The sequence below is a fragment of the Rhincodon typus genome, chromosome 38, assembly GCF_021869965.1.
Source record: "Rhincodon typus isolate 14 chromosome 38, sRhiTyp1.1, whole genome shotgun sequence".
In the NCBI taxonomy this organism is placed as follows: Eukaryota; Metazoa; Chordata; class Chondrichthyes; order Orectolobiformes; family Rhincodontidae; genus Rhincodon; species Rhincodon typus.
Window position 1 is genome coordinate 10,318,487 of NC_063369.1, and position 23,348 is coordinate 10,341,834.

The 23,348-nt window shown below is 42.0% G+C and overlaps 1 long non-coding RNA gene across 1 annotated transcript in view; it reads right to left on the bottom strand.

The window, feature by feature from the left end:
* Nucleotides 1-1,724: 1,724 nt before the first annotated feature.
* The window catches only part of LOC125487241, an 84,414-nt gene continuing 62,790 nt past the window's right edge, over nucleotides 1,725-23,348 (bottom strand). Inside the window, exon 3 of the long non-coding RNA XR_007265736.1 lies at nucleotides 1,725-3,664. This is a non-coding gene — a long non-coding RNA (uncharacterized LOC125487241). The remainder of the gene's footprint in view (nucleotides 3,665-23,348) is intronic.

A 23,348-nucleotide genomic window follows, 5' to 3' on the forward strand; every position in this document is an offset into this window, starting at 1 on the left:
GTAGTTCATTATTTTGTTAAAAATGTTGATAGAGTTACTGGTAAGCCAATTCATTTATTTTTATTTTGTCTGTATTTTAACTGTGGTGTATGAATAAAGTGTGCCTTGCTTCAAGCCTGATAATTTGATAAATCGAATTGCATCCAGAATGTAATGCCTGACACTTGCCTTTAAAATAAGAAAATGTTAGCATCTAGGCTATCTCCTTGACATTTTTTTTGGTGGGGAGGGGGTTGGAGGTTGGTCTGGTCCATGTCAGTATGCACAGGAGAAAGTGGATCTAGCCTGAAAACCTGTTCATCTCCATCACCAGCCATCAATCTCCAAAGAAGACTGTCAATCTGTGACAGTGTGCCTCACAAGTCTGTGCTGTTACCTTGTACATTTTAGTTCCTCTAAAACCAGTTACCCCTGAATCATAAAATCTGGTCTGGATTTTAACTCTAATCCTGGATGTGAAAGGCCTTGGTAGTTCATTAAATTGTTTTTGATATTTTCTCAAACTGCTAACAAATAAACAGGCAAAGGTATTTGGTTTCTGTTCCACTTGTGACATGGAACTTTAGACAGTCTCTTAAACATGCCCATTGTGTCCCTTAATGAAATTCAACTCAAATCGTTTCTCAGTACACATGAACGTGATGGAAATAAATTAAACAATGTTGTCTGCAGAATTAGCATACGGTAATTGGAATTATGCATGGAATTTGGAATATGAGGACATCAGTCAACAATGTTGAATAAACAAGTCTTCAACTCCCTGTCAAGAAGCAACAAGCTCATTGTCTGATGCCCTGTATTAGCTTCCAATGCTAAATCTGTCTGCTCCTGTATTTTGCCATAGAGCATCAACTCTTGTCAGGCTATAGTTCCACAAGTACTGGCAACCAGCACAAACATAACCCAAAAGTGTGCATCAACAGCCTCTGAACAGTAGCATCACTGAACCCAATGTTACCTTCACCAAGTATCCACACACGCATACACATACATACACAGGGTCACACATACACAGACAAACATACATTTTTGAGATAACACAGTATGGAGCTGGAGGAACACAGCAGGCCAGGCAGCATCAGCGCAGCAGGAAAGCTGACGTTTTGGGTCGTCAACTTTCCTGCTCCTCTGATGCTACCTGACCTGCTGTGTTCCTCCAGCTCCACACTGTGTTATCTCTGACTCCAGTATCGGCAGTTCTTGCCATCCCCCACGTACATCTTTCAGTTGGGGTCACTGGGTAATAATCAGACACAGGAATCTTGGCTCAGTCAGTACTATTCCAACCGGTCACTTTGCCCAGATTTTGGGCCTGGGACCTGGCAGGCAGTTATGCCAGGCAGTTCCATGATCCTGCAAACTACTCAGGCTATAGTTTTGGCTGCCTAAGAGACAAGTGGAGAAAGTGTGAAGGGAGCAGGAATTAATTCTGTCTTTAAATCTCTGTTACAAACGGTCTCGCATTTCCAAACCTTACTAATTAACATTCAATAGCTAAAAAGATGGATCCAAAATCATAGCACATAAAGAGATCATTAAGCCTAGGTCACCTCTTTGAAAGTGTTATCCAATTTGTTTCATTTCCCCATAGTCCTGCAGAACATTTCAGTTCAAGCATTCATTCAATTCTCTTTTGAAAGGTATGATTGAAAGTTGCTTTCAAAACAATGTTCCACCTCACAGTAAATCTCTGTAAAAAAATGGCTTTCTTCATGTCAGCTCCGTTTCTCTTTCTTACTCAAACTTTATTTTTCATTCACAAGATGTTGGTGTCACTAGGTAGGCCAGTATTTATCTCCCATTCAGTAAGTGGTTGTGAGCTACCTACTTGAATCTTGGCAGTCCGCAGGGAGTAGATATACTCACAATGCTGTTATGAAGGGAGTGCCAGGATTTTGAACCAGCGACAGTGAGGGAACAGCGATATATTTCCAAGTGAAGATGGTGCGGCTTGGAAGGCAACTTGTCGGTAGTATTCCCACACATCTACAGCCCTTGTCGTTCAAGATGGTAGAAGTCGCAGGTTTGGAAGGTGCTGTCTAAGGATTATCCACTTATAATCATTATTAATCTAAGGAGCTGCAGTGTGCCTTCTAGGTGGTAAACATTGTGATGGAGAGACTGAATGTTGAAGGTGGTGACCAATCAAGCAGGACTGCATTCCCCTGGATGGCGTTGAGCTCCTTGAATGTTATTGGAGCTGCACCCATCCAGGCAAGTGGGGAAAAATCCCATCACACTCCTGACTGTAAGTAATGGACAGATTTCTGGGGAGTCAGGAGGTGAGTGACTCGCCATGGAAATCTAAGCTTTTCCAGTATTTATGTGACTGGTCCAGTTCAGTTTCTAATCAATTTTAATCCCCAAAACATTGATAATGTAGCAGTAATGTATTGAAAGTTAGCAGGAGAGGGTTAAATTTTCCCTCATAGGAGACAGTCATTGTCTGTCACTTGTGCAGTGTGAATGTTACTTGAATTTGTCCTCTGGCTATCCAACCTATGCTAGTGAGAAAAGTTTCTCCTTAAACATGGATTTCATGTCTCATGCCTCCTCTGTTCTTTCTATTCTACTTCCACAATCTTATCAAAAGGTGTTTGTTTCCTCACATTGCAACTCAAATGCAATGTCAAATTGGCTGTGAGGTGATCAGAGGTGTCATCCCAATAGGACAAAAAACATTCAAAACTAGCAATACATGGAAAGAACACACTGGTTGTACTGGAGTTCCATTTTGAAGCTTACAATTCAGACTAAGATGTGTCACTTGCAAAATTTACTGAGTTTTCCTTCAGGTTGAGGATCTGAAAAACGTTATAAAATTCCTTTTTCTCTCTTTCTCTCTCTCTTTCTCACAGAGTCACACAGCATGGAAACAGACCCTTCAGTCCCACCAGTCCTCGCCGACCATAATCCCAAACTAAACTAGTCCCACCTGCCTGCTTGGCACATGTGCCTCCAAACGTTTCTTATTCATGTACTCATCTTAATGTCTTTTAAACCTCATAACTGCACCTGCATCCACCATTTCCTCTGGAAGTTCATTCCACACACAAACCACTCTCTGTGTAAAAAAGTTTTCCCTCATATCTTTTTTAAATCTCTCTCCTCTCACCTTAAAATTATGACCCCTAGTCTTGAAATCCTAGGGAAAAGACATCTGCCATTTGCGTTATGTATACCCCTCATGATTTTATAAACCTCTATAAGGTCACCCCTTAACCTCCTACACTCCAGTGAAAAAAGTCCCAGCCTACCCAGCCTCTCCTTATAACTCAAACCTTCCCATACCCGGCAACGTCCTGGTAAATCTTTTCTGAACCCTCTTCAGCTTAATAATTATTCTTCCTATTACAGGGCGACCAGAATTGGTCACAGTATTCCAGAACAGGCCTCAGCAACGTCCTGTATGTCCTCAATATGATGTCTCTCTTTCCCTTTTCCTTGTTAAAGTGTGTAAATATAATTCATAACCTGGGGACTGAGTTATGTAAACCAGAGGCATCACAAGGTCATGTAAAATGATGTTGGTTAAGATGCTGAGATAGTGGGAACTGCCAAAGCTGGAGAATCTGAGATAACAAGGTGTAGAGCTGGATGCACACAACAGGCCAAGCAGCATCAGAGGAGTTAAGATGCTGTTAGCATCTTCAGGATCTCCAATCTAGGGAGAGAAAAGAAATTTCAGTGAGTCCTTATCCTGTACAGTGTTCTTGAAATCCCTTTAGACATGCGGACTTCAGATGTGGGACGATGTAGGACTGATTCACAGTGGAATCACATAGTCACTCATTGCTTAATTTACGTGTGAAAAATATTTACTGAGTGATGGTGCCTAATATCTATAGCTGCTCAAGCATCTAAATCCCAACATGAATTAGCACCTTCAATAAAGGAGAAAATAACTACTAAACAAAAAGCACAAAGGTCAGACAGATATATCTTGTCCACAGACTATCAAGTGTTTTATAAAGCACCAAAGGAATTGCTCTCTAGATGTTTATTTCAAAGTGAATATTTAAACAATTGATGCTTCTTCAAAATTGGTATGTTGTAGGTTTGCTTGTGGATCTGACATGAATATTTTCACTGATCTGAGGTCAATCACAACACAAGGCATTTGTAACACAGAAGCACTGTGTTAAGCAGAGGCAAAGAGAAAAGGGCTAACGGGCTGTAAAACATACTCACAAAATGATGATTTGGATGCAAATGCAAAAGGTAAATAACTACTCTCCCGCATTCTTATGCTGGTCAAAGGAATTAGCATAAGGGAGAATGAAAATATTACAACTTGAATTTCTCCCCTCAAATTTCAGCTGTTCATAGAATCCCTACAGTGTGGAAGCAGGCCATTTGGTTCATAGAGTCCACATTAACCTTCTGAAGAGCATCCCACCCAGATGCAGCCACCTACCCTATCCCTGTAACCCTGCATTTCCCACAGCTAATCCATCTCACCTGCACATCCCTGGACACTGTGGGCAATCCTAGTCTGCACGAGGAAACCCACGCAGACACAGGGAGAATATGCAAACACCACACAGTCATCCAAGGCTGGAATTGAACCCAGGTCCTGAGCACAGTGAGACAGCAGGGCTAACCACTGAGCCACCGCACCACCCACTAAGCCACCATCCCGCTAATGGTACCAGGAATCGATGCATATGTGGAGAGTGATGGTTCTAGAGATGGGCAATGGTTAGTCTGTCAGCACAAACAAGGTGACATTGGGAGGGTTGAGGTGCAATGATTTAGATTGCAAACGGATTTAGTTATTCATTAGAATTAGCCCCCATCTCCAAACTGCACCCTTAAAGGCAGGAGTCAGAACTCCATTCTCTGGATTTTGAAGGTCATTGCCAATTTTCCATTTGTCACTTTTAAAGGGCAGAGACCGCGAGGTGCTGAGGGGTTTGTGGGGAGGGGGAAGGTGAGGCATGAGCTATTCATTCCTCATATGTACCTTCAGTGGGCAAAACCAAGAAGAGCTCTCAGACATAACTGGCAAAAACCTGGCTGTTCAAGTGCCAGGAAAGCGTAGCACTATATATGTGGTGTCAAGTGAAACCCTTCTGTTGTGCCAAGTTACATATGGGCAAACACACTCACTAGATTGCTGGAATACCCATATGCCACTGTTATGTGTCAATCCAACCTGGCCCATTGGGACACTGGCCCCTAATGATAGATGTAAATGCAGAGGCAAAGAGTTATAGAAGAGAGCCCTATAACTAAACAGGAGTTTGACTTTCCTTTTGTCTGGGGCAATCAAGAATGAACTTGTCTCAAGGAAAACATACAGGATTAAGTGTGAGCACTGACAAAGTGTTTGCCCTGAGCTGGGTAGTCCAGAACACAGTGCTATCATCAGGGTAAGGGTCATTTAGAACAGACTTTGGAATTCTCAATCGCTGAGCGTCGTGGCTGTTCCATGACAAAGTCAAATTTCTGACTGAGATGGACTGATCTTTGGTAGGTCAGCCAGTTAAGCAAAGTGGGGAGCAAGCAGGAACATTACTTTGAGGCAGAGATCAACCATGATCCTAGGGTCAAGGGGCTGTATGGTCGAACACTGATCCTCTTTCTCAAGTTCATATAATGCAGCAAAATCATCACCTTGGTGAGTAAATCTGCAACTTTCTGCCACTGAAGGCAACAGGGGAGCTCTGTTCAAATTAAAAAATTTACTTTCAAACTTGCAACTCCCACACACTGTACATTGTTGTTAGACTACATCACAGAGTCATGTGGCTGGGTACAATGTGCATCATTCTGTTAAAAGACACTCTGAGCCACAAAGCCTTTTATCCTGGTGGCAGAGTTTGTGCCCTTACCTTCACTAGCTTACTCTCCTTTTACAGATGAAAGTGGATTTTCAGAATTAGACTTGATAGTCATTGAGTTAATTCAGATCCTATTTTCTTCTGATTGCAACCACTTGTCCCCTATCTCTGCTTTTTCCTTGATATTTCTGGATCAAGGCCCATGCTTTCAAAGGATTACAAATCTTAAGTATCAAGTAACAACAAATTCCCTTATTTTCCCTTCCTTCATGAATCATATTGTGGTAAACTTAGTCAACCCTATCCTCAAGCTGTCAACTCATGCTGCAGTAGAGCTAAACAGGACTATTCCAAAGGCAGTGGGTCATAGGAACATTAGAACAGGAGTACTGTAGCAATCATATTTTTTTAATTTCCTTTACATGTCAAATATGGATTAAAAATGAAGCTACTTCTTTAAACCAAGGAGACTGTGCAAAGAGATGGCTGCAATTTTAAATATGGTGTTTGCTGTAAGTCATATACAATATCGCATTTTTCCTGAACAGTGAGAGTAAAAGCAGACATCATGGAGACAAGTTCTGAACTAGCAAACCACTGCTTGACAACATTGTTTTGACTGGTTCCTGCCAGGTGACCATGACCAATAAACAATAAAGACAAAGCTGAAGGCTGTTGATCTGAAAGCACACAGCAGTCGCAACAAGATAATGGCAAGTAAGTGATTAGGACTTTGTAGCTAGTATGGAGATTTGGCTGCAGGGTGACAAAGACTGGGAACTCATTATTCAAGGGTATTTAATATTCAGGAAGAATAAACAAAAAGGAAAAGGAGTTGGGTAGCTTTGTTGATCTTGGAAAGTATCAGTGTGGAGGTGTACAGATTATGATGAGGAACCAGTCTGGGTGGACATATAGAATAGCATGGCAAATAATGCATCTGAAGCAGCCATCTGTAAGCCCCTGAATGCTTACCTCACTGCTGAACAAAGTATAATTCAGGAAATAATGGAGGCATATAAGAAGGGAACAATTGCCATGGGTGATTTTAATCTGCTTACTGAATGGACAAGTCAGATTGGCAAGGATAAAAGGGAAAACAAATTTGTAGAGTGCATAAGGGATTGTTTCCCAGAGCAGTAAATGCAGAACGCACCAGAATTGAATTGGATTGTATTAGCTTTATTATCACATGTACTCAGATGAGTGAAAAGTTTATAAGTTGCCATTTACAACGCCAGCTTAGGTACAAAGGTTCCCAGGTTCAATCCTTGGTTACAGAATAGAGGAATGAAGAAACAAAGTTATATTACAGCTATACACAGTATGACTATAAGTCAGAAAAACGAGAAGCAAAGTTAAAGAGACAAATATCGCAGTCTCTCTCCAAGGCCTCTCCACAGCAGACCAATGCAGGGGACCTCCACATGCTCCACGTGCTGACCCACTGGTCATTGGCATCCCCACTCAGACCACTGGCATCTCCGCTAACCGTACTTCAAAGGCAGGGAGAAAAGAAACAGGAGTAAAAGCACATACAGAATGGAGAAGCGCCAGCTGCAGCATTTCTAATCCGCCGTCATCTTACCTGGGAGCAGGCTATTTCAGATCTACTGATGTGTAATGAGGTAGGATTAAGAAATCTCGCCGTTGAGGATCCTCTGGGGAGGGAGCAGGCTAACAGCAATATAGAACAGAAGAATCTCAAATTCAGTTTGAGCTAGAGCAACATAAAGTCTCAAACCAGTGATCTCAATTTCAAGACAGGCAATTGCAGAGGTCTGAATTAAGAGTTATGTAAAGTAGGTAGGTTAACAGTAACAGGAAAGTCAGTGACAGACATTTAAGCAGATATTGCATAACGTTTGGCAAAAATGTATTCTGGACAAAAAGAAAGACTTGATCAGAAGGATAAATCACACTTGATTAACGAAGGCAATAAAGGAGAGTATTCAATCAAAAAATGATGGCATACAAAGTGGAAAAAAATTACTGGTAGGCCAGAGGACTTTGAATTTGTTTAATGATGACTAAAATGCTAATAAAGAGGGAAAAAATGAATGATGAACGTAAATTGTCAATGAACATAAAAACAAACAACAAGAGCTTCTCCAAGTTTATAAAAAGAGAATAGGTGAACTAAGAGTGGGAACCTTAGATGGTGAGAGTGTGGTTCACTGCTTGAGTGACCTAACTGGACAAGACTCCTGATTGTTGGCTGTATATTTCCCTGGCAGCACTAGCCCCATCCCCCAGACTGGCTACTATGGAGCCACAGGATTGACCATAAACAACATCCCACACTGTAAAAGCATGGATTCATGACCAAGCTCACCCAGACACACGTCAATGTATGAGCCATCCATCCACTGCCTGATATTGGAAGCTGCTCTTCACTTCCTGAGCTGGGTTTTTTTTTAAATTTCAAGAGTATACTCTATTTATAAAAAATTCTTTATATATATATACATTGTCACAAAAGCAGCTCTGTTCTGTACAGTAGCATATCAATGTCAACAAACATTGGAGTTTGTCTCTATCCCAATAAACCAAAGGCATCTCTTACACATATATGACTAAATTTACATGCATTTGAGGCACTAGGAGGGTCTGATTACTGAACGGACCCCCCTTTACCTTCAGCAGGAAGACCCCAGATGGTGGTCTTTCCCCAATGCACCTTGGCAGCAGCTGCCCCAAGCTTTAGTGTGTCCCTCAGCACGTTGTCCTGGACCTTGGTATGTGCCAGTCTGCAACATTCGGTCGGGGTCAACTCCTTGCTCTGGAAGACCAACAAGGCTTGGGCAGACCAAAGAGCATCTTTCACCGAGTTGATGGTGCAGGTGCAGTAACTGAGCTGGGTTACCTGACTGATGGATGCCTCCAGGGACTTTGATGAGGACTAAGACTTTGAGATGTGACTGCTTGCTTGCTACCTCTGCATTTGGTGCAGGTGGGACACTGACAGAGCACATTGGCCATACAACAATGCACCCTTAACTGAAGACCGCTGACCAGTGAGGCCAGTTGCCTGGTTGCTGACTGAGCTAATTGGTTTGGCAAAGCAAGGATAAGAGAGCAGGCAAGCTGCCCTCAGCTGCACCATGGTCCAATCCATCAGCTGAGAGCCTGTCCGTGCACATAAAGTGACCCTGCTCTAGACTTTTAACCACACACACTCTTTCTCTCTCTCTCTCTCTCTCACACACACACAGACACACACACAGACGCACACAGTCACACACACACTCTCTCTCTCTCCCTCTCACATATTCTCTCTCTCTCTCACACACACACACACTCTCTCTCTCTCTCCCTCACACATACTCTCTCTCCCCCCCCCCCACACACACAAACACACACACTCTCTCTCCCTCACACATACTCTCTCTCCCGCACACACAGACGCACACAGTCACACACACACACACACACTCTCTCTCTCTCTCTCCCCCCCTCACATATACTGTCTCTCTCACACACACACACATGCACAAACACACGCATCTATGGGGTGAATTTGTATTTGCAGACACATTCTATTTAGAACAAAGAACAGTACAGGCCCTTTGGCCCACGATGTTGTGCCGACCTATTATCCTACTAAGATCAAACTACCCTGCACACCCTACATTTTACTATCCTCCATGTGCCTATCCAACAGTCGCTTAAATGTCTCTAAAGTATCTGACTCCACTACCACCGCCAGCAGTGCATTCCACGCACCCACCACTCTCTGTGTGAAGAACCTACCTCTGTCATCTCACCTATACCTTCCTCCAATCACCTTAAAATTATGCCCCCTCGTAATAGTCATTTCCGCCCTGGGAAAAAGTCTCTGACTATCCATTCTATCTATACCTCACATCATCTTGTAAACCTGTATCAAGTCACCTCTCATCCTTCTTCGCTCCAATAAAAAAAGCCCTAGCTCCCTCAACCTTTCCTCATAAGACCTGCCCTCCAGTCCAGGCAGCATCCTGGTAAATCTCCTCTGCACCCTCTCTAAAGCTTCCACATCTTTCCTGTAATGAGGTGACCAGAACTGAACACAATATTCCAAGTGCAGTCTAACCAGAGTTTTATAGAGCTGCAGCATAACCTCACGGCTCTTAAACTCAACTCCCCTGCCAATGAAAGCCAACACACTATACGCCTTCTTTACAACACTATCAACTTTGTTCAAACTGCGCACAATTTATAGACAGTCAGTCAAAGTAGCGTTTTATAAATTCCTACTTTAGAAATAAAACCAGTCTGACGCTAAACCAAAACACAAACCGATTCGAAACAAGGCCTCACACCTAACATGCATTGTCTGTCCTAAAATGTCACCTCTTCCTAACACTGATAAAACCTTTAGTTCTCTCAGGGCAGTGACTTGAAAGAAATTCGGGGATTTGCATATACATATTGACCAATTAAAACCTTATAACTGATTAAAGATTTAACAGCATCTTAGGTTTGTTTAATATATTCTCATGAGTTGTGTGACCCTTTGATCTTTTAGTTATAAATTCTGTGTCTGATACCACCACTCTCACTAACACCTGAAGGAGGAGTGATGCTCCGAAAGCTTATGTTTTCAAATAAACCTGTTGGACTATAACCTGGTGTTGTGTGATTCCTGACCTTGTCCACCCCAGTCCAACACCGGCATCTCCATATCATGATTCTTAACCCTAATGGATGGTTATTCCCCTCAACTTAGGCTCCAATGAAAAAAGTCCCAGCCTATCCAGCCTATTCTTATAATTCAAATCCTCCATTACTGAGAACGTCCTGGTAAATCTTTTCTGAACCCTCTCCAGCTTAATAATTTCCTTCCTATAACAGGGGAACCAGAACTGGACACAGTACTCCAGAAGAGGCCTCACCAATGTCCTGTACATTATCAACATGATGTTCCAACTCCTATACTTAAAGATCTGCGCAATGAAGGCAAGTGTGCCAAACATCTTCTTAACCACCCTGTCTACCTGTGACACAAATTTAAAGAATTAGGCCCTACCCCTACATCTTTCTGTTCCACAACATGGCCCACATATTGTGATTTCGAGACACGTTTGGTGATAAGATATAGCCAATCCAAGAATTGCTATGATTATCCCAGAGGGCTGTGGACACTCAGTCAATGTGTAAAGATTTAAGGCTGAGATCAATAGATTTTTGGGCACCAGGGAAATCATAAGATACCGAGATATAGCTGGAAAGCAGATTTGAGAGAGAACTTCAGGCTGGACTTTATTGAACAGCAAAGCAGGCTATGGAGTCCATTGGCCTACTGTTCCTGTAGCCAATATTTTAAATATATATGTAGCAGAATTGAATAAAGCAGAATTTTCATTTTTGCCCAAACATTCAGCCGATCTACGCAAACAGAGAAATATAATAGCAATAGCTCAGGTGGGGGCTGGGTTAAAAATGGAGTATGCATAGTCTGTAGATTTGTTTACTACATTTTACTTGTATGAACTATCCGTACCCAACATTCATTTTTTAGCCATCCAGTGCAGTCCTGCAGAACAACAGACAAGAACCAACTGAGTAAACATAAACATATTGATTGAGTTTTCTGTGTTGTATCATTTCATCATGAAATTGCAGGTCGGGCAAGATGAAGTTCACTTATCTCAACAGTTAAAGATTCCCTGCACTGAAATAAGCATAATGAACGGGGCTGGCTACGGTAACCATGACAACAATTACACTTTTGTTGACATTTGACACAAAACATTGCACTGAGAGAGGTATATTTAAATTGATCCTCTTGGAAACATAATGCATTTGGCCATTGGTAAGGTTCCTATTTAACTGCAGGTTTTATCATTACATAACACAGTTCTGTCAAGTTGCTAGTCCTTGCTTTAGGTCGTTGTGTATTCAAACACTACTGTATGATTGGAATCCATAATCTGGACTAAGATTCCAGTGAAAAGTGTATTGTTATCATCCCAAATGATATTACTATTGCACAAGTCAGATCCCTAAATGACATCTGGCTTGATAGATCATATTTTTTGTTTTCTTTATAATTTGATGCGGCAGTCTTTCACTGAAACAGAAGAATACTAGCTGCAGATTTGATTTTACCGACAAAACATCAGTTCGTTATACAAAAGAAATGAAAATAAAGTAAAACAAACCAAGCTATAACACAATTTGAAAGATTTCAAAACACATAGCAAACAAAATCCTGCCTCTTCCCCAGAATTATCATTGAAACACAGAAACATAGGATGCAGGAGTAGGCCATTCAGCCCTTCGAGCCTGCACCGCCATTCAATATGATCATGGCTGATCATGCTATCTCGTATCCCATTCCCGCTTTCTCCCCATGCCCCTTGATCCCTTTAGCTGCAACAGCCATGTCTAGCTCCCTCTTGAATATAGCTAATGAACTGGCCCCAAGGAGAGAATTTCACAGGTTCACAACTCTCTAAGTGAAGAAATTCTTCCTCATCTCAGTCCTGAATGGCTTACCCCTTATTCTTAGACTGTGATCCCTAATTCTGAACTTCCCCAACATTAGGGACATAATTCCTGCATCTAGGCTGTAGGGTCCCATCAGGATTTTATATGTTTCTATGAGCTCCCCGCTCATTCTTCCAAATTACAGTGAGTACAAGCCCAGTCGATCCAGTCTTTCCTTACATGTCAGTCCTGCCATCCCAGGAATCAGTCTGATGAACTTTCACTGAACTCCCTCAATAGCAAGAATGTCCTTCCTCAGACTAGGAGACTAAAACTGCACACAATAATTCATGTACAGTTACTTAAAAAACAGAGAAATTTGCTTTCCCTGCCCAAATTATAGGTTTGACTTCAGTGCTTATAGTCCTCAGTTTCTGTCCTGTAAGCTGTGAAGCCTTTTTCTTGAATCTGCATGTCACTGAGATCTTAGACTTTCTCAGCATTGAATAATCAATGCTGATTTCCAGCTAATGTATGTCAATATTTTGTCTCTCCAGTCATAAACCTCCACAATATAAACAAACTCTCATTAATATTCCAGGAGGCACATACAATCTTCAGATCATGATCCAGACAAATTAGCCTAAGTAAGTTTTAATCTCAGAGTAAGGATCTTTAGGACAAAGGAATTTTCTCTTTGGTAGTAACTTTGCAGAATTCTTTACTGCAGACAACTAGAGAGGCAGGGTCTGGGAGATAGCAAGAACTGCAGATGTTGGAGTCAGATTCAGGTCAGTGTGGATCTGGAGGAACACAGCGGGTCAGGCAGCATCAGAGGAGCAGTAAAGTCGACGTTTCGGGTTTACACCCTTCATCAGGACTCATTCAGATCTCCAGCATCCGCAATACTTTTGTTGGGGGTGAAGGGATTGGTATAGTTACGGATCCAGGTGGGAAGGGAAATAAGAGGGCTATGATTTTTCTTCCATTGGAAACTCCAAGGTATTTTGCTGAGCCATGCTGAGAACAGTGGGTGTGGCTCTTGCTTGGGTCATGGCCAGCCAATTTCAGAAGGGGAACCTTAAACAGGAACAAGGTCTATCGAAATGTCGACTTTCCTACTCCTCTGATGCTGCCTGACCTGCTGTGTTCCTCTAGCTCCACACTGTAGTGAGGCAGGGTCTTAAAGTATATTCAAAGCTAGGATCAACAGATCTTTTAATCTGTAAGGTAATCAAGAGTTATAGGGAAAAGGCAAGAAATTGAACTTAGGGATTATCAGTCCATTCATGATCTCGTTGAATGGCAGAGCAGACTCGATGGGCCAAATGTCATAGTCGTAGAGTCATACAGCATGGAACAGACCCTTCAATCCAACTAGTCCACGCTGACCATATTCCCAAGCTAAACTGGTCCCACCTGCCTGCATTTGGTCCATACCCCTCCAAACATTTCCTATTCACGAACATATCAAAACGTCTTTTAAACGTTGTAATTGTACCCACATCCACCACTTTCCTCTGGCAGTTTATTCCACTGTCAGTGTAAAAAAGTTGCTCTTCATGTCCTTTTTAAAACTTTCTCCTCTCACCTTAAAAATATGCCTCCTAGCTTTGAACCACTCACCGTAGGGAAAAGACCCTTGCTATTCACCTTATCTATGCCCCTCATGATTTTATAAATATCTATAAGGTCACCCATCAACCTCCTATGCTTCACTGAAAAATGTCCCAGGTTACTTTTTATAACTCAAACCCTCCATTCCCAGCAACATCCTGGTAAATCTTTTCTGAACCCTCTCCAATTTAATAATATGCTTTTTACAGCAGGGCAACCAGAACTGCAGACAGCACTCCAGAAGATGCCTCATCAATGTCCTGTACAACCCCAACATGAGATCCAAACTCCTACACTCAAAGGTCTGTCCTACTTCTGTTCTATGTCCTAAACAAATGGTATGTTATGTTGATGAGGTGAGAAGAAATATAGTTGGAGGTGGCTTGTATGGACCGTAAGTACTGGCACAGACCTGCTGAGCCAAGTTCTCTAGTAAATTCTATGAATATAACCCAATAAATGGATGGTTTGAGCAGTTGAGAGACAAATCCCAGGAGGTCTTTGTGGATGGTGATTGTTTGAGGGAGATGGGAAGGGGGTGGGGATGGATTAGTTTCGAAAAACAGAAAGTAATGGAAAAACTCAGCAGGTCTGGCAGCATCTATGGAGAGAGAAACAGAGTTAATAGCAAATAAGACCATTTTTCAAAATGGCTTACAATTCCAATTCAAAGGGCAGTTAAGAGTGAATCACATCACTGTGGGGCTGGAGTCACATGTAGGCCAGACTGGACAGAAATGGCAGATTTCCTTCCCTAAAGGACATTGGTAAACCAGAAAAGGAGTCACATCGGGCTCAAAACATTAACTCTGTTTCCCTCTCCACTGATGTTGCCAGACCTGCTGAGCTCCACCAGTACTTTCTAGTTTTTATTTTGGATCTCCAGCATCCACAATACTTTTGTTGGGGGAGGGGGAAGGGGATTGGTATAGTTAAGGATGCAGGTGGGAAGGGAAATAAGGGGGGCTATGATCTTCCTTCCGTTGGAAACTCCATGGTATTTTACTGAGCCATTCTGAGAACAGTGAGTCTGGCTCTTGCTTGGGTCATGGCCAGCCAATTTCAGAGGGGGAACCTTAAACAGGAATGAGGTCTCTTGAAACTGAAAGCTAACATTTTAGTAGAAGATATTTGGAAATTAATTTCTCATAATCATGTTCGCAACTTTATAAAAAATGGAATTCAGTTGGCCTGTGCAGCTAATGTATGGCTACTTGAAGTTGCAGCACAGTGGCTCAGTGCTGCAACACCACTGCCTCACAGCCTCAGGGAGTGAGGTTCGATTCCAGCCTTGGGTGACTGTCTGTGTAGAGTTTGTACATTCTCATCATTTCTGCTGGGTGCTTTGGTTTCCTCTCATAATCCAAAGGTATGCAGGTTAGATGGATTTGCTTGTTAAATTGTCTGTAGTATCTAGGGGTGTGCGGGCTAGGTGGGAAAGGCAGGGTTATGAGGATGGTATGGGATAAGGTAAGGGGGCTAGGTCTACGTGGGGTGCTGTTCGGAGGGTTGGTGTGGACTCAATGGACAGAACGGCTTCTTTCTGCACTGTGGGGATTCTATCATTCATTTATGAAGTCCCTCAGTCCTGGTGCGAATTGAGTACATCATTTCTATGTTGACAGCTAAAGAATTGTGCCCAGAATTGTGTACAAGGTTTCTGCCCATGCTTAACCAGTGTTTCTCAATTAGAAAAATATTGAAACTTGACAAATGACAATGTGTATATGTAATATTTTTCTGTAATTTTAATTAATTCAGTGAGTAAACGCAGAAACTCAAGTTATTACAGATGCTGTATTTGAAAGGCCTTGAAGCTTTCTCTACATTAAAGACACCAGTTAAATAAATAGAAGCTGTCGTTGTTGATTGAGTGCATTAATACTCTCAAATATACAAGCAGCCAATCAATTCTCTTAGCCTGGATTTTATGGGTAAGTTGTAAGGTAGGAAGTGTTGTGATGTGACTGTTGGCACTTTGCAGGTGATGTACTGCATCTGCGATGGAAATCTGCAGGCAAAACAATGTTCTTTCATCGAAGCTGGAAAGGTGACAGGAAATCAATTCAGGGGCTTGTGTATTCCAAGGAAAGCGAAGATGCAAGGGGTTATGAGACAGAGCAAGAATTTATATAACATGTTTTGTGTTCAGAGTGTCCAAAGTGGCAGCAAGGTTCCAGAATCCACTACATTAATCTCTGTCCTCGCTGCATCATAACGGATTCAGCGAAACCTCATTGACAAATTTTGCTGATGATATTTCGATTACATTAGCAAGAGACATGATAAATCTGAAATACACTTATTTCCACATTCTGTCAATGAGGTGATGAAAGGAGAACAGACTTCCAATCGTCAATAAAACGTAATAAACACAGTCTAGCCAAAATGTGTAATTGTGCTGTTTTTCTTCAATATCGAAGAATTTTCTCATTTAAACTTCCTCAGCATTTTTGATCACTCAGACTAATTAAGAAGGATGGAAAATTTAAGGCCTGACTTCTGTCCAATGCCTCTTTAGAGCCGTACAGCAAAGAAAAAAGCCATTCAGCCCATTAACTTTAGCAAGGCATGACTAGAATCATAGAGGTTTTCACAGTTGCCCAGTTTTCTCAACTGAACTAGGGCCATTTGCCTGCATTTAGGCCTTATCCCTCCATAACTATCCCATCCATGTACCTGTCCAAATGTTTCTTAAATGATGAAATTGTATTCACTTCCACCACTACCTCTGGCAGCCCATTCCAGACATTCACTACCCTTTGCGTGAAAAACTTGCCCCTCTGGGCCCTTTTGTATCTCTCCCTCTCACCTAAAACCTATGCCCTCTAGTTTTAGACTCCCCTACCAAGGGGGAAAGCTGTTGGCTATCTACTTTATCTATGCCTCTCATGACTTTATATAACTCTATTAGGTCACTCCTCAGTCTCCTACACTCCAAGGGAAAAAGTTCCAGCCTATCCAACCTCTGCCTGTAACTCAAATATTCCAGTCCAGATAGCATCCTAGTTAATCTTTTCTGGACTCGTTCCGGTTTAATAATATCCTTTCTATAGTAGGGCGACCAGAACTGCACATGGTACTCCAAATGTACTTCACCAATGTCTTGTACAGCTGTAACAAGACATCCCAACTCTGAAACTCAATGCTCTGACCAATGAAAGCAAGCTTGCCAAAAGCCTAGCCATGACAAGTGTGTACATTATATTATGAATTCTATGTCAAAGCTTTTTCTCCTGACATTTCCATTTTAAGTTGTTAAAGCCTCAATTATAATAGAGAACTAAAAGTGAATTTTAATGAGCAGAAAGGGTGAAAGAAACATAAGCAATTTCCAGCATAAATGTAAACATAGTACCTTATTGTGGAACGTATGAAAAGGAAACAAAAAATGACTTTGAAATTGAACAGAATTGTTTCTGTGCACAATGCACTGAAGAAATTCACCAAAGCTCCTCAGACAGCACCTTCCAAACCCATGGCAACTTCCATCTAGAAGGACAAGGGCAGAAGACATATGGGAACACCATCACCTTCAAGTTCCCCTCCAAGCCACTCACCATCCAGACTTGGAAATATGTCGCCGTTCCTTCACTGTCATTGGGGTCAAAATCCCGGAATTCCCTCCCTAAGGGCATTGTGGGTCAACCCATAGCAGGTGGACTGCAGCGGTGCAAGGTAGACAGCTCACCACCACCCTAGTTGTCTCAAGGGGCAACTAGGGACGGACAATAAATGCTGGCCTAGCCAGTGATGCCCACATCCCACAAATGAATTTAAAAATTTATCCAAACGTTAAGCATGTTTCGTGTGAAGGATCTCACTCTGGATTCTGTGCAGTTAACCACATGGGCGATGAACAAATTGTTACATACACTCCCTATGCTTGTCCCACATTCTCAAGCTTTCGGGAAACATCATCATGCTTGCACCTGGATAATTCTGCAAATAGATGGTGCTTCATAAGCTGCAGATAGCCAGGCCTGAAACATCACAAATGTAGTCCGAAGGCAGTTGTTTTTACTTTCCTGCCAACAGACTACAGGCAGTCCTTAGGTTGTAAATGCATTCCATTCTGGTCTTTAAAATTACACCTCTGTATGATATCATGTTCGTAAGTATAAGTGTCGCAAGTCAGATATTCATAAATTGGGGGCCCCCCTGTTAACAGTGAAGAGGAAATATCAGTGCAGCCTTTGGGTGAAATACAGGTAATGTCAATGGATACTGTAGCAAAAGAGTAGAAAACATCAAACACCTGGATGACATACCATGGGAATTGTAATACATAATATTTTAATTATAATTATAATTGTAATATTATGCATAAACCTTAGAGGTGTCTGTATTTCTGCAGTTGGCTTTATGCTGATAAGATAAACCCTCTTTTTGTGTGCGTGAAAAATAACCATTAAGCTGTATCTGGGTCTCCTATTGGTTTGTTGGCTTGTAAGAAAACACCATGCAGCAAGGCCCCTGAAATAACTGCACAGAAGCTAGTATCCTGTAACCAAATCACTCTTTATTTATGTGTACACAGTATATAGGCTCTGACCAGCCAGCTCAGAGCCATTCCCCAGAATGAGGAGACTCTCTGAATCACCTTTTTATATCTGTCAGCCAGGGCTCCCTGATGGGCCCTGGTTAACAGTCCCAATCAGGGATCTCATACTCAATGGACCCACCTGGCCCTGATTCCAATCACGACAATTGATGCTCAGTCTGTGTTGTTAGCTGATATCAGACAACATGGCCCAAGGTGATCTGCATGCTAAAAGATTCCAGTTCAGCTCTCCCTGGTTTCCTGATCAGTACGCATCCCTCAACCAACATCACAAAATCAGATAAAAACCAAAAGAACTGCGGATGCTTTAAATCAGGAACAAAAACAGAAGTTGCTTGAAAAGCTCAGAGGAAGGGTCACCGGACCCGAAATGTTAACGCTGATCTTTTCTTCGCAGATGCTGCCAGGCCTGCTGAGCTTTTCCAGCAACTTCTTTTTTTTAATCACAAAATCAGACTAACTGATTGTTGTTACATTACTGTGTGTGAGACCTTCCTGTGTGCAAATTGGTTCCCATATTTCCTGCAACAGTGGCCAACTTAAGAAGTACAGTACTTCATTGGCTGTGAAGTGCACAGGGAGTCCTGAAGTCATGAAAGGTGCTCTCTAGCAATAACAATCTACATTCATCCAGCAATTTTGTAGAAGTGAAACATTCCAAAGCACTTCATGACAGTGTTAATTATCAAACTAAATTTGACACTAAGCCACAGATGGAGATAATAGAACTAAAGACCAAAAGCTTGGTCAAAGACATAGATTTTAAAGAACATCTTAAAGGAGGAGAGAGACGTGGAGAGGTTTAGCGAGAGAACTCTACAACTTAAGGTCAAGTTATTTGAAGCCGTGGCCTCTGATGGCAGATCAATTAAAATTGGGCATGTTCAAGAATTAGAGTTGCTCTGAGATCTTGGAAGGTCGTGGGCCTGGAAGAGTCAGGGAGGAGTGAGGCCATGAGGGACTTTGAAAACAAGGATCAGGATTCTAAACTAGAGGGATTGCAAGGGCAAACAGTGACCACAAGGATATTGGGTGAACAGGATTTGGTGTGAATTAGTGTATGAGCAGCAAAGTTTTGCATGAGGGTGGACAAAGGGAGGTCAGGTATGAAAACTGGCATAGTCAAGTATAGAGTTAAGCACGGCTTAATGAGGGTTTCAGTGGTAGATGAGCTGAGGGAGGGATGGTGTTGGGCAATGCTCCAGTAGGTGATTTTGTTGACATTGTAGATGTAAGGTGAGAATCCCATCTCGGTATAACATATATTACCAACATTATAAATGGTCTGCTTCAGCCACCGACAGTAACAAAGGAGAGGATGGAGTTGGCGGCTAGGAAATGGAGGTCGTGGTATGGAGTGAAGACAATTTGGTCTTCTCTGTACTTAGCTACAAAAGATTTCTGCTAATCTGGTATGGGATACAAAAATAAGTAAAATTTTAAAAATTCAATAAATGCAAATCTTTCTTTAGAAATAAGCTTTAATTTGAAATGACATTTCCCAACAGTAGAAGACAAAAGTTCTCTATAGTGGTAATTCTGAAACAAAATTAGTTTCACGGCCCCAGCAACGTTTATACATTTGGATCTACAACACTAAAAGGACTTGTGTCTCTGATCCAGAAACTCTACATTTAAGTTCCACCCCATAGTGCTTTCATAATGCAGCCAAACAGTTTGGCTATGGCAATGACGGCAATGAGAGCAGGATGGATTCTTGGTCAACTAAGAAAGAAAGTTGAACTTCTATAACCACTATCTCTAGCTTCAGATATGCATGTAAGATGGTATGTTACCACAGCAACTCATAATTCCTGAGTGAACTGTAACACACTACCACCCACCTACAACACTGGGAATTTAAACTAGACTTCCAAAACAATAGTTACACATCAGTGGCATTCAGAATGAAAACTCCAATAAATTACACTTATTCCTATTCACTGTGAATTTTTTTTCCCCAGGTAGACCGGAGGAGACATCGTGAAAGTTTTGAGCCTAACATCAGAATACTTTGTAATTATGTCGGCTCGACTTCTCCAGCACTGACATCTTTTAACTAACAAGGTAACTTAAATGTAAAGGTGTTATCTACAGCTCAAATCTGACAATCTCTTTCCATTAATCAAATTCTTCTGTGAATGTCATGTGGGTGAGATGTCAGCAGGTTCTGCCTATGACAGGCACAGTGAGAAATGAGGCAGCTTTGTCCCTTCAGCATTCATTATAAAGAGACAGCATCTGGAGAGAAAATTGACCAATTTCGCTGTTTTATGCTTTGCGAGAGAGATACTTGCATTGCAATATACAGAGTCATTTCGTCTGCTCTTATCAAATGTGACTCAATATCTCAGTTCAGCATGTAATACAATCTGCATTACATCCATTGGCAATGACAGGAACAAATTTAATTTAACAAATGATCATTAAATTACTAGCAAATGGCCTGTTATTACCTCCAAATCACTCAAATGTTGAAGGGCTCCTTGCTTTGTATGTGTATGAAATGTGGTTTTTTTAGGACGCCGTAGTGGCTAAAGACTGTGAAGGTTGGCTGTTATACGCCTGTGGTAAGGATCTTGTCCACTTCCTTATGGAATGTGCCTTTGCAAAGAAGATCCCGATAGAAAGATGTAGAGGTTTTTGTGAAGGTTTGTCATGAGCAGCTCTATGATGCAAAACTCTGCTCTATGGGCTGTTACCTCGGACACACGCCAATATAATCATCAACTGTGCGTTGAGGACTATTAGCTCAGTCAAAGGTGTCCTTCGATTTGCCTAAAACGAACTGATCTACCAGTGCGCATAATATAACAAGGTGTGGAGCTGGAGGAACACAGCAGGCCAGGCAGCATTAGAGGAGCAGGAAAGCTGTGATAGTAGGTGGATAGTGGAGCAGATAGGTGGAGAGAAGACGGACAAGTCAAGGAGGCGGGGATGAAGCTAGTAAAGGTGAGTGTATGTAGGAAGTTGGGATGGGGGTAGGTCAGTGAGGAGGGAGGGGCATTTCTCAAGAAGGGTCCAGACCCGAAACGTCAGCTTTCCTGATCCTGTGATGCTGCCTGGCCTGCTGTGTTCCTCCAGCTCCACACCTTGTTATGTCAAACTCCAGCATCGGCAGTTTCTACTATCTCTACCAGTCTGTGTAGTTGGCCATTACTGAGTGTTGCAGACTGATACATTCCAAGGTCCAAGACTATATGCAGAGGGATGCACCAAAGCTTGGGACAGCTGCTATGAGAAAGGTGACTGCTTAAGACCATGGGGGCGGGGGGGCGGTGCTGGGAACCATTATTGCATCCCTGCAGTGCAGAAAGAGGCCATTCAGCCAATCCTCCGAACAGCATCCCATCCAGACCCTACCCCCCTCACCCTATCCCCGTAACCTTACGTTTTACCATGGTTAATCCAGCTAACCTACACATCCCAGATTACTATGGGGCAATTTAACATGGCCCATCTGCCTAACCCGCACATCCCTGGACACTACGGACAATTTAGCGCGGCCGATCCATCTAACCTGCACCTCTTTGGGCGGTGGGAGGAAACCGGTGAAAACCCATGCGGACACAGGAAGTGGACTTCTGGGATGGTGGCGGGACATCGGCGGTGGCGGGGCATCAGCTGTGGCGATGGTGGAGCAAGGACTCCTCACTGCGTAAGAGCGTGCACTCTTTCGGCGGTGGTGGTTGTGACAGTAGGTCACCAACTGCGGTGGTGTCGGTCCCCAGGGTGGGGGCTCCTGGCTGTGGGAAGCCCAGAGCGGGGACTTTGCAGAACTCCTGGAGCCGTGTTTGGAGCCCTGGCCAATGACGAAGAACTCTATTTAAGTAATTTCTTTTTATTCTTTTGTACTTCAGAATGGTGCCGGATTGTGGTGACCGAACACTTTTCACTGTATCTCCTAGATGTATGTGAAAATAAATCATTCATTCATTCACATCCTTATCTGGCCTACTGTCAGTATCTGCAAAGTATCATCACTTTCCCAGTGCAGGATACTGAGCCAACCTTTCAATCACACTGGAAAATTATTTTCCTTATTGTAAGCCCAGTTTTTGAAGATGTATATTATACGTTAGCCTTTCAATTACATTGCTCATCACTATGAGGATACAATTTAGTCTAGGAGGATGTCTTGCTTAGGGAAAGTGGATAGGAAATTTTATTTCCAAAAGTATTAGTTATTCAAACAATTTGTAAATCAAAACATTTCAACATGAATATTACAAGATTTGTAAGAAAATTCAACTCAATTTGATTGTTACAGTCTTAATATTTATAAAATACATTCCACATCAGGTGTACAGTCTGAGGGGAAAATATTTCCAGTTGGAATTAACAGAAAAGGCAATAGGTTGAAACAGAAACATGTTTCGTCACTGTGTCACCTGCCCCTTTAAGTTTTTTTTAAAACTGAAAACTATTAGTGCAAAGTTTTCCTGAAGAGGAATACAAATCAAGCAAACGTGTGAATCTACCAACAGTACCTCCACAATAAATAAGGCACATATCAAATTCTAAATGTTTTTGCTGTGAAGCTTATACCATGATTATGACATTTACTTTGACCTTTTGGATAATCTGTAATCATTTCTGTGCTATATTTCAATCTCATCTCACTAGGATGTTTTTGTTTCAGTCTAAAGTCAGTGTGACCTTACCTCTGAATGGCTGTGCTCATAAACATCAGTGCCCATTTGTTCCAAATTCTATTGCATTATCTTTTATCACATTACCTGGTTTAAAATTATGAGAGCTCCTCCCGGTGCCTCAAATATATGTAAATATAATCTTGTATACGTAAGAAATGCCTTTAGTTTGTTTGTTGGATAGAATCAAACTCCAATGTTTGTTTGGAACTAAAACAAAGTGCTGGAAAAGCTCAGCAGGTCTGGCAGCATCTGTGGAGGAGAAAACAGAGTTAACGTTTCGGGTCCGGTGACCCTTCCTCAGAACCCTTCCTC